Raw genomic sequence first — 12,713 nt, 5'->3', positions numbered from 1 at the left:
ATGCTGACTTGGACCTATCATGTCACCTCTTTCCAAATGCACTGCTATGACATCCTTAATAATTGATTCCATCATTTTACCCACTACCGATGTCAGGCTGACCAGTCTATAATTCCCTGTTTTCTCTCTCCCTCCTTTTTTAAAAAGTGGGGTTACATTGGCTACCCTCCACTCCATAGGAACTGATCCAGAGTCAATGGAATGTTGGAAAATGACTGTCAATGCATCCACTATTTCCAAGGCCACCTCCTTAAGTACTCTGGGATGCAGTCCATCAGGCCCTGGGGATTTATCGGCCTTCAATCCCATCAATTTCCCCAACACAATTTCCCGGCTAATAAGGATTTCCCTCAGTTCCTCCTCCTTACTAGACCCCACGACCCCTTTTATAACCGGAAGGTTGTTCGTGTCCTCCTTCGTGAATACCGAACCAAAGTACTTGTTCAATTGGTCCGCCATTTCTTTGTTCCCCGTTATGACTTCCCCTGATTCTGACTGCAGGGGACCTACGTTTGTCTTTACTAACCTTTTTCTCTTTACATATCTATAGAAACTTTTGCAATCCGTCTTAATGTTCCCTGCAAGCTTCTTCTCATACTCCATTTTCCCTGCCCTAATCAAACCCTTTGTCCTCCTCTGCTGAGTTCTAAATTTCTCCCAGTCCCCAGGTTCGCTGCTATTTCTGGCCAATTTGTATGCCACTTCCTTGGCTTTAATACTATCCCTGATTTCCCTTGATAGCCACGGTTGAGCCACCTTCCCTTTTTTATTTCTATGCCAGACAGGAATGTACAATTGTTGTAGTTCATCCATGCGGTCTCTAAATGTCTGCCATTGCCCATCCACAGTCAACCCCTTAAGTATCATTCGCCAATCCATCTCAGCCAATTCACGCCTCATACCTTCAAAGTTAGCCTTCTTTAAGTTCTGGACCATGGTCTCTGAATTAACTGTTTCATTCTCCATCCTAATGCAGAATTCCACCATATTATGGTCACTCTTCCCCAAGGGGCCTCGCACAACGAGATTGCTAATTAATCCTTTCTCATTACATAACACCCAGTCTAAGATGGCCTCCCCCCTAGTTGGTTCCTCGACATATTGGTCTAAAAAACCATCCCTTATGCACTCCAGAAAATCCTCCTCCACCGTATTGCTTCCAGTTTGGTTAGCCCAATCTATGTGCATATTAAAGTCACCCATTATAACTGCTGCACCTTTATTGCACGCACCCCTAATTTCCTGTTTGATGCCCTCCCCAACATCACTACTACTGTTTGGAGGTCTGTACACAACTCCCACTAACGTTTTTTGCCCTTTGGTGTTCTGCAGCTCTACCCATATAGATTCCACATCATCCAAGCTAATGTCCTTCCTAACTATTGCCTTAATCTCCTCCTTAACCAGCAATGCTACCCCACCTCCTTTTCCTTTTATTCTATCCTTCCTGAATGTTGAATACCCCTGGATGTTGAGTTCCCAGCCCTGCTCATCCTGGAGCCACGTCTCCGTAATCCCAATCACATCATATTTGTTAACATCTATTTGCACAGATAATTCATCCACCTTATTGCGGATACTCCTTGCATTAAGACACAAAGCCTTTAGGCTTGTTTTTTTTAACACCCTCTGTCCTTTTAGAATTTTGCTGTACAATGGCCCTTTTTGTTCTTTGCCTTGGGTTTCTCTGCCCTCCACTTTTCCTCATCTCCTTTCTGTCTTTTGTTTTTGTCTCCTTTTTGTTTCCCTCTATCTCCCTGCATTGGTTCCCATCACCCTGCCATATTAGTTTAACTCCTCCCCAACAGCACTAGCAAACACTCCCCCGAGGACATTGGTTCCGATTCTGCCCAGGTGCAGACCGTCCGGATTGTACTGGTCCCACCTCCCCCAGAACCGGTTCCAATGCCCCAGGAATTTGAATCCCTCCCTGCTGCACCATTGCTCAAGCCACGTATTCATCTGAGCTATCCTGCGATTCCTACTCTGACTAGCACGTGGCACTGGTAGCAATCCCGAGATTACTACTTTTGAGGTCCTACTTTTTAATTTAGCTCCTAGCTCCTTAAATTCATTTCGTAGGAACTCATCCCTTTTTTTACCTATGTCATTGGTACCAACGTGCACCACGACAACTGGCTGTTCTCCCTCCCTTTTTAGAATGTCCTCCACCCGCTCCGAGACATCCTTGACCCTTGCACCAGGGAGGCAACATACCATCCTGGAGTCTCGGTTGCGGCCGCAGAAACGCCTATCTATTCCCCTTACAATTGAATCCCCTATCACTATCGCTCTTCCACTCTTTTTCCTGCCATCCTGTGCAACAGAGCCAGCCACGGTGCCATGAACTTGGCTGCTGCTGCCCTCCCCTGATGAGTCATCCCCCTCAACAGTACTCAAAGCGGTGTATCTGTTTTGCAGCGGGATGACCACAGGGGACCCCTGCACTACCTTCCTTGCACTACTCTTCCTGCTGGTCTTCCATTCCCTCGCTGGCTGTGGACCCTTCTCCTGCAGTAAGATCAACTCGCTACACGTGATACTCACGTCATTCTCAGCATCGTGGATGCTCCAGAGTGAATCCACCTTCAGCTCCAACTCCGCAACGCGGACCGTCAGTAGCCGGAGGTGGACACACTTCCCGCACATGTAGTCGTCAGGGACACTGGTGTTGTCCCCGTGTTCCCACATGGTACAGGAGGAGCATATCACGTGACCGAGCTGTCCTGCCATGACTTAACCCTTAGATACACTTAAATTGCCGACAACAATGTTAAAAGTTACTGACTAATAAAGAAAAAGAAAAACTACTCACCAATCAGCAGCCAATCACTTACCACGTTGGCTGTGACGTCACCTTTTGATTTCCTTCTACTTCTTTTTTGCCTTCTCTCCCAGCTGGAGCTGCACCGCTACGCCTCTCTGGACTCCCGCCTCTCTCGACGCTCCCCGGACTGCTGAGCCTTTTATAGGCCGCTGCCTCTCTGGACTCCCGCCTCTCTCGACGCTCCCCGGACTGCTGAGCCTTTTACAGGCCGCTGCCTCTCTGGACTCCCGCCTCTCTCGACGCTCCCCGGACTGCTGAGCCTTTTATAGGCCGCTGCCTCTCTGGACTCCCGCCTCTCTCGACGCTCCCCGGACTCCTGAGCCTTTTACAGGCCGCTGCCTCTCTGGACTCCCGCCTCTCTCGACGCTCCCCGGACTGCTGAGCCTTTTACAGGCCGCTGCCTCTCTGGACTCCCGCCTCTCTCGACGCTCCCCGGACTGCTGAGCCTTTTACAGGCCGCTGCCTCTCTGGACTCCCGCCTCTCTCGACGCTCCCCGGACTGCTGAGCCTTTTATAGGCCGCTGCCTCTCTGGACTCCCGCCTCTCTCGACGCTCCCCGGACTGCTGAGCCTTTTACAGGCCGCTGCCTCTCTGGACAGTGAGACAGACCTTGGAGCAAGGGTCTGGTTATTGCCAAACAGCAAAGAAAATATTAATTTTGAAAGAACAGTGACCCCGACGTGATTGGGCGAACACATTATTCTGCTGCGAATTTTGAAATTACATAGAACTTTTGCAAAGAAGGACTTGCATTTCTGCAACACCTTTCAGGAACTCATGATGCCCCAAAGCGCTTTACAGTTGTTGAGTTATGTTTGAAGTGTTGTAGTGTGGGGAAAGATGTGCCCAAATCACCCCACACGAACCTCAACTCTTTGCGAAGGAGTTCGGTGCAAATAATCAGGTGCCTTAGGGACTTGGACTTTCTTTGAATGAGTTCTGCTTGTACCTGTATTCAAGCTTGAAACAGCAACTGGGCTTCCATCTCACGGGAGCAGCGTGTGGCAGTTAGCGAGTAGGTGACGAGGTTTGGGGTTGATGTACGTCACTTTCAATCTTTGAAATTTCACCAAGCAAAGAAATGATGAATCCAACTGTCCCTGTAATCCTTTTGTTCAGGTTTAATCACAGGAATATCTGCAGTCAGTAGCTGAAAAGTAATTAAAACCAACGACTGGCTTCGGGACAATCAGTATACTTTGTCACAGACAAGGCACCGGAAGGCTGGAAGGTAGATCACACCGGTTGCGGGAGAGCTGGTTGGCGGTGACATGGAAGTGTCTGCAGTGTGTGGGACCAGACTGCTTCCACGCATCCACAATGAGTGTCCCACCCTTTATTTGGGAAAAGTACAACTGAGAGTGGACAAGTTCCATCCCGGCAGGAGCAATCTGAAGCTTTAACTGACTGACACCCTGGTTTGGTATGTCTTACAATTTACATTTAAGTTAGTCTCTGTGGCGCAATGGGTTAGCACTTTCGGCTGTTAACTGAAAAGTTGGTGGTTCGAGCCCACCCAGGGACGATGCCTTTAACTGTTTTTTTCCCGAGGATTCGGTGCCGCACAATTCCAGGTTGTCATTGTGCGTTTTGGTTGCACGAATATATTCCGCAAACATTGCCAGCTGTGCTGTTATCCAGTGAGTTCCCACTCCCATACTTTTATGAACATTTAGTTCATGGAAAACGATAAAAACATTTTACATGGACCATGGTCCTCCATCCAGTCCACGAGAAATAAATTACGTTATTGTGTTTAAAGTAACTGGTGGAAATTGTCTGACCGATCGCTATGGCTTTGCTCAGATTCTGAGAGTCAACAGTTTAGAAACATAGAAACATAGAAACATAGAAAATAGGTGCAGGAGCAGGCCATTCAGCCCTTCTAGCCTGCACCGCCATTCAATGAGTTCATGGCTGAACATGAAACTTCAGTACCGCCTTCCTGCTTTCTCGCCATAACCCTTGATCCCCCGAGTAGTAAGGACTTCATCTAACTCCCTTTTGAATATATTTAGTGAATTGGCCTCAACTACTTTCTGTGGTAGAGAATTCCACAGGTTCACCACTCTCTGGGTGAAGAAGTTTCTCCTCATCTCGGTCCTAAATGGCTTACCCCTTATCCTCAGACTGTGACCCCTGGTTCTGGACTTCCCCAACATTGGGAACATTCTTTCTGCATCTAACCTGTCTAAACCCGTATGAATTTTAAACGTTTCTATGAGGTCCCCTCTCATTCTTCTGAACTCCAGTGAATACAATCCCAATTGATCCAATCTTTCTTGATAGGTCAGTCCCGCCATCCCGGGAATCAGTCTGGTGAACCTTCGCTGCACTCCCTCAATAGCAAGAATGTCCTTCCTCAAGTTAGGAGACCAAAACTGTACACAATACTCCAGGTGCGGCCTCACCAAGGCCCTGTACAACTGTAGCAACACCTCCCTGCCGCTGTATTCAAATCCCCTCGCTATGAAGGCCAACATGCCATTTGCTTTCTTAACCGCCTGCTGTACCTGCATGCCAACCTTCAATGACTGATGTACCATGACACCCAGGTCTCGTTGCACCTTCCCTTTTCCTAATCTGTCACCATTCAGATAATAGTCTGTCTCTCTGTTTTTACCACCAAAGTGGATAACCTCACATTTATCCACATTATACTTCATCTGCCATGCATTTGCCCACTCACCTAACCTATCCAAGTCACTCTGCAGCCTAATAGCATCCTCCTCGCAGCTCACACTGCCACCCAACTTAGTATCATCCGCAAATTTGGAGATACTGCATTTAATCCCCTCGTCTAAATCATTAATGTACAATGTAAACAGCTGGGGCCCCAGCACAGAACCTTGCGGCACTCCACTAGTCACTGCCTGCCATTCTGAAAAGTACCCGTTTACTCCTACTCTTTGCTTCCTGTCTGACAACCAGTTCTCAATCCACGTCAGCACACTACCCCCAATCCCATGTGCTTTAACTTTGCACATTAATCTCTTGTGTGGGACCTTGTCGAAAGCCTTCTGAAAGTCCAAATATACCACATCAACTGGTTCTCCCTTGTCCACTTTACTGGAAACATCCTCAAAAAATTCCAGAAGATTTGTCAAGCATGATTTCCCTTTCACAAATCCATGCTGACTTGGACCTATCATGTCACCATTTTCCAGATGCACTGCTATGACATCCTTAATAATTGATTCCATCACTTTACCCACTACTGAGGTCAGGCTGACCGGTCTATAATTCCCTGTTTTCTCTCTCCCTCCTTTTTTAAAAAGTGGGGTTACATTGGCTACCCTCCACTCCATAGGAACTGATCCAGAGTCAATGGAATGTTGGAAAATGACTGTCAATGCATCCGCTATTTCCAAGGCCACCTCCTTAAGTACTCTAGGATGCAGTCCATCAGGCCCTGGGGATTTATCGGCCTTCAATCCCATCAATTTCCCCAACACAATTTCCCGACTAATAAAGATTTCCCTCAGTTCCTCTTCCTTACTAGACCCTCTGACCCCTTTTATATCCGGAAGGTTGTTTGTATCCTCCTTAGTGAATACCGAACCAAAGTACTTGTTCAATTGATCCGCCATTTCTTTGTTCCCCGTTATGACTTCCCCTGATTCCTACTGCAGGGGACCTACGTTTGTCTTCACCAACCTTTTTCTCTTTACATACCTATAGAAACTTTTGCAATCCGCCTTAATGTTCCCTGCAAGCTTCTTCTCCTACTCCATTTTCCCTGTCCTAATCAAACCCTTTGTCCTCCTCTGCTGAGTTCTAAATTTCTCCCAGTCCCCAGGTTCGCTGCTATTTCTGGCCAATTTGTATGCCACTTCCTTGGCTTTAATACTATCCCTGATTTCCCTAGATAGCCACGGTTGAGCCACCTTCCCCTTTTTATTTTTACGCCAGACAGGAATGTACAATTGTTGTACTTCATCCATGCGGTCTCTAAATGTCTGCCATTGCCCATCCACAGTCAACCCCCTAAGTATCATTCGCCAATCTATCCTAGCCAATTCACGCCTCATACCTTCAAAGTTACCCTTCTTTAAGTTCTGGACCATGGTCTCTGAAATTACTGTTTCATTCTCCATCCTAATGCAGAATTCCACCATATTATGGTCACTCTTCCCCAAGGGGCCTCGCACAATGAGATTGCTAATTAATCCTCTCTCATTACACAACACCCAGTCTAAGATGGCCTCCCCCCTAGTTGGTTCCTCAACATATTGGTCTAGAAAACCATCCCTTATGCACTCCAGGAAATCCTCCTCCACCGTATTGCTTCCAGTTTGGCTAGCCCAATCTATGTGCATATTAAAGTCACCCATTATAACTGCTGCACCTTTATTGCATGCACCCCTAATTTCCTGTTTGATGCCCTCCCCAACATCCCTATTACTGTTTGGAGGTCTGTACACAACTCCTACTAACGTTTTTTGCCCTTTGGTGTTCTGCAGCTCTACCCATATAGATTCCACATCATCCAAGCTAATGTCTTTCCTAACTATTGCATTAATCTCCTCTTTAACCAGCAATGCTACCCCACCTCCTTTTCCTTTTATTCTATCCTTCCTGAATGTTGAATACCCCTGAATGTTGAGTTCCCAGCCCTGGTCATCCTGGAGCCACGTCTCCGTAATCCCAATCACATCATATTTGTTAACATCTATTTGCACAATTAATTCATCCACCTTATTGCGGATACTCCTTGCATGAAGACACAAAGCCTTCAGGCTTGTTTTATTAACACCCTTTGTCCTTTTAGAATTTTGCTGTACAGTGGCCCTTTTTGTTCTTTGCCTTGGGTTTCTCTGCCCTCCACTTTTCCTCATCTCCTTTCTGTCTTTTGCTTTTGGCTCCTTTTTGTTTCCCTCTGTCTCCCTGCATTGGTTCCCATCCCCCTGCCATATCAGTTTAAATCCTCCCTAACAGCACTAGCAAACACTCCCCCTAGGACATTGGTTCCAGTCCTGCCCAGGTGCAGACCGTCCGGTTTGTACTGGTCCCACCTCTCCCAGAACCGGTCCCAATGCCCCAGGAATTTGAATCCCTCCCTGCTGCACCACTGCTCAAGCCACGTATTCATCTGCGCTGTCCTGCGATTCCTACTCTGACTATCACGTGGCACTGGTAGCAATCCCGAGATTACTAATTTTGAGGTCCTACTTTTTAATTTAGCTCCTAGCTCCTTAAATTCGTTTCGTAGGACCTCATCCCTTTTTTTGCCTATGTCGTTGGTACCAATGTGCACCACGACAACTGGCTGTTCTCCCTCCCATTTCAGAATGTCCTGCACCCGCTCCGAGACATCCTTGACCCTTGCACCAGGGAGGCAACATAACATCCTGGAGTCTCGGTTGCGGCCGCAGAAACGCCTATCTATTCGCCTCACAATTGAATCCCCTATCACTATCGCTCTCCCACTCTTTTTCTTGCCCTCCTGTGCAGCAGAGCCAGCCACGGTGCCATGAACTTGGCTGCTGCTGCCCTCCCCTGATGAGTCATCCCCCTCAACAGTACTCAAAGCGGTGTATCTGTTTTGCAGGGGGATGACCGCAGGGGACCCCTGCACTACCTTCCTTTCTCTACTCTTCCTGCTGGTCTTCCATTCCCTATCTGGCTGTGGACCCTTTCCCTGCGGTAAGACCAACTCACTACACGTGATACTCACGTCATTCTCAGCATCGTGGATGCTCCAGAGTAAATCCACCCTCAGCTCCAATTCCGTAACGCGGACCGTCAGGAGCTGGAGGCGGATACACTTCCCGCACACGTAGTCGTCAGGGACACCGGAAGTGTCCCTGAGTTCCCACATGGTACAGGAGGAGCATAACACCCGACCGAGCTCTCCTGCCATGTCTTAACCCTTAGATACACTTAAACTGGTAATAACAATGTTAAAAGTTACTGACCAATATAAGAAGAAAAAGAAAAACTACTCACCAATCACCAGCCAATCACTTACCCCCTAGGCTGTGACGTCACCTTTGTTTTTTTGCCTTCTCCCTGCAGCTGCACCGGTACGCCTCTCGCCGACCCCGGACTCACGCTGCTCCGAGCTCCCGCCTCCTCGACTGACTGCTCGAACTGCCCGACTCCCGCTGGCCTTTATAGGCCTCTCGCCGACCCCGGACTCACGCTGCTCCGAGCTCCCGCCTCCTCGACTGACTGCTCGAACTGCCCGACTCCCGCTGGCCTTTATAGGCCTCTCGCCGACCCCGGACTCACGCTGCTCCGAGCTCCCGCCTCCTCGACTGACTGCACAGAATTATATCATGGCCAATGCCAAGCACGAAAATGTCTCTCAGCATTTGTTCTAGGACTCCCTCAAATTTGCAATGTCCTGCGAGGCGCCTCAATTCGGCGACATAGCGCGCCACTTCCTGGCCCTCCGACCGTTGGCACGTGTAGAACCGATACCTCGCCATCAGAACGCTTTTTTTAGGATTTAGATGCTCGCAGACCAGCGTACACATTCTTCATATGATTTAGTTGTTGGTGTCACCACAGCTAGAAGATTCTTCATGAGGCCATAGGTTGCTGCCCCAAAGATGGTAAGGCGGATCGCCCTTCATTTGGCAAAGTTCTCATCCCCATCCAGCTCATTGGCCACGAAGTATTGGTCGAGTATCTCCACAAAGGCTTCGCAATCGTCCACTTCTCCAGGATACCAACTGTTCCTTGCATTTTTGCGTGGTTGTTCATTGTCTCGTCGCCAATTGATACGCTCATAATAAAGGATGAAACTTAGTATTGTGAACACTGAGTAAGTGTGACCTTAGCTCCTTTAATAAGACTCCAGAGTACAGGTACCTCATGGGTGGCCTGCTTACATACTGTGCTCCCAAGGGATACTGGGATCCCTTGGGACTCCGACAGTTAGGCCCTCTGGTGGTGGTGTGTACAGGTTGTCATGGGTTAAAAACATAACACAAGATGTGTACAGAAATCAACCATCAAAAGCCCTGTCATTAGCCACAGGGGTTTCCTGCAATTTTCTGGTCGCAAAGCGCTTTCAGTCCTTGTCCTTAAAATTGCAGACGAAGAAATTGGGGAGTTTAATGACTTTAAAAGGAGGACATTGTTGTTTGGTGCCGTTCTGGTCAGAGAAATGTTTGTGAAAGGAACTTTTTGCAGAGAGAGGGATTGAGCATTTCAGCTTGTTCCTGAACACTTCTCTCTGGGCACTGAGCTCAGCAGCAATTTCTGTCGTGTGGAGGCGATCACATTTCCCTCACACGTGAAAAGTTCCCGGTTCAAGCCTGCGCAGAAACATTATTTCTCAAACAAAAACTTGTCTGCAATAAAATTAAATAAAAGCTGTTTTGGATACATTGTTGCATGAGCAATGCACATTTAAACCAGTCTCCTCAAATACAGATTGTGTAAAATCAGATCGGGGATAAAACTTCATCAAGGATTAAAGTTTCATGAATTATTAAAGTTCACTTATTGAAGTTTTGACTGTCCCTGTCAGCATTTCTTTCATTCTGTGAAACAACACTATCGATTTATACCAGCAGATCTAAGCTGCATTTGAAACCCGCAAACAACTCATTAATTATTCGCTTTTCCCCAGTTCCAGAGCTCAGAGGGTTATTGTCCATCCCTGGGATGCAAGCTTCCTCAGACCCGGGCCAAAGCTCCCCGTGCACCGAGCACAGGCTCAGGAAAACCCCGGGGGAGAGGTTATCCCGGTCACTGGGCCTTCCAGCAGCCCTGAACAAGCGCCCGGTCTGAAACTTTCCAGAGTAATAACTTGTAACTGGAGCATCTAACAGTAAGGACGGCCGAGCGGTCTGAGGCACTGCTTTCAATATTTGATTAAATTAGCAACTCTCCCTCAGTTCGCATTTTTATCATTGTGCAAAAGAAGATCATGGGTTCATTAATGATATTTACCCGCGAAAGCAACATAAAAGTTTAATGAAAAGTAAACGCCCAACGTGGGGCTCGAACCCACGACCCTGAGATTAAAAGTCTCATGCTCTACCGACTGAGCGAGCCGGGCTTCTCAACAGCTCTCCTGTCAATCCCCTTCAGAATATTGCCTGTTTCAATGAGATCACCTCTCATTCTTCGAAACTCCAGCAAGTATCGGCATATTCTACACAATCTCTCACCATAGGACAGTCCTCTCATCCCAGGAATCGATCTGGTGAACCTCCGTTGTACCACCTCTCAGGCAAGTGTATCCTTCCTCAGAAAAGGAGACCAAAACTGTGCGCAGTACTCCAGGTGTGGTCTCACCAGGGCCCTGCACAATTGGAGCAAGACTTCCTTACTCTTGGACTATGGGCCGAATATCCTGTTTTTCTGCTGATTCTACTGTTGTATAAAAAGTTGTAAAAATTCAACAGTCACTCAGCAAACATATTTGTATTTCCTTCAGTGTGCAACACATGTGGGTGGATTAATGATGATAACAATTATTCAGGATCTCACAGACTTGAAATATATTTGTCAGCTTGTTTTGTAAAAATGCTTTCCCTGACCAGGAATCAAACCCAGACCACAGCAGTGAGAACACCAAATCCTTACCACTAGACGACCAGGGAACACTGCTTGCAGCCTCTGCGATAGCTTTAAATATAGTCAGCTTGCAATCACAGCTGAGAATTGTGCGGTGACACGGGGTGTAACTGGATTTGCTGGGAGCAGCGTGGAGGCCCCGACCTGTGTGAGAACACCAGCGGCAGGTCGGGGCCATAAATGGAGCGGTGAGCGGCGGCCTGGGAGCAGCGTGGTGGTGTACCACGGCAAGGTACAGCGCGAGCTGGTGCAGGAGGGTGACGGCAGCGAAGTGTGATGTCATCAAAGTCCAGATCGGTGATTGGAGCGTGGGCAGGTACAGCAGGAGCAGCGAGAGACTGTGGAGGGATGTGATCGGGGCCCAGGGGCGGCGTGAGTTCAGGGCCAGGGGCCCAGCGGCAGCACGAGCCAGCCCACACTGCGATATGTGGGGGCTCTGGGTCCGTGCAGCAGAGCTGGTCTCCAGTCGTCTTGGATAACCCTTGCCACTGGACCAAGACCTCGCTCTGTCAAGCCCGTGTGATGGCAGGGGTGCAACGGCCACCCCACGTTAAAAAAATCCACGCACAGGCATCTTCCACCCTTCAACATACAGTTCGGGACCTGGAATATTAGGTCCATCATTGAAACACCTGTGAACTCATCCTTTTTTGGTGTGGAAGCAAGTCATCCTCGCTTCGAGGGACTGCCGATGATGATGATGAACTGGATTTGCTGCTGTCCGCGGGCAGCAGGTGATGAAAGCGGGCGTGAGAGTGTGAGTGACAGGTAGGCACTGCTTCTGATGCTGTCTGACCCACGGTGGGAGTGGCCGGGGATTTTAAAGCCCTTTCATTGCACCAATGCAGGGTAAATGAAACTATGTTTCAGGAACCTTCATGTATACAAACATGGGCACTCTGCACTGTAGACCTCGTGGTGTAACGGTAGTGTGTCTGACTCCAGATCAGAAGGCTGCGTGTTTATATCACGTCGGGGTCACTGCACTTTTCCATATTGTTCTTCCGGAATTGAGATTTTCTTTGCTGTGTCATAATTTGCTTTCCCACCCATCTTTGTATCATCAGCAAACTTGGCTCCATTACACTCGGTCCCGATATCCCTGGGATAGGGGAGGGAAGACACACCGGAGAAGTGTGAGCTTGTGGACCGGAGAAGTTGCAGCTGCTGGAGCTGAGCGTTTTATCGGGGAGGGATGGGGGGAGAGCCCGCCGAGCGACCGGAGAAGCTGAGAAGCTGCTGTGCTTTTCATCGGGTTTGACACTGTTTAAAAATGGCAGAGTGCCAAGTTTTCTCTCCCTACTGCCCATGCGCGAAGGTGCCGGCAGTGTTTTCGGTGCAGGCATTT

General features: G+C 48.3%; 2 non-coding genes across 2 annotated transcripts; one reads left to right on the top strand and one right to left on the bottom strand.

Moving 5' to 3' along the window:
- The first annotated feature begins 4,278 nt into the window (after positions 1 to 4,278).
- trnan-guu (transfer RNA asparagine (anticodon GUU)) lies at positions 4,279 to 4,352 on the top strand. Its single transcript has one exon. It is a non-coding gene; the product is annotated as a tRNA-Asn (tRNA).
- Positions 4,353 to 10,771: 6,419 nt separating this feature from the next.
- Positions 10,772 to 10,844, bottom strand: trnak-uuu (transfer RNA lysine (anticodon UUU)). The gene has a single exon. It is a non-coding gene; the product is annotated as a tRNA-Lys (tRNA).
- Between the last annotated feature and the right edge of the window lie 1,869 nt (positions 10,845 to 12,713).

Source organism: Pristiophorus japonicus, unplaced genomic scaffold (assembly GCF_044704955.1).
Source record: "Pristiophorus japonicus isolate sPriJap1 unplaced genomic scaffold, sPriJap1.hap1 HAP1_SCAFFOLD_58, whole genome shotgun sequence".
Classification (NCBI taxonomy): Eukaryota; Metazoa; Chordata; class Chondrichthyes; family Pristiophoridae; genus Pristiophorus; species Pristiophorus japonicus.
Note: the sequence above shows the minus strand (reverse complement) of the source record. Positions and strands in the feature narration are given on the sequence as shown.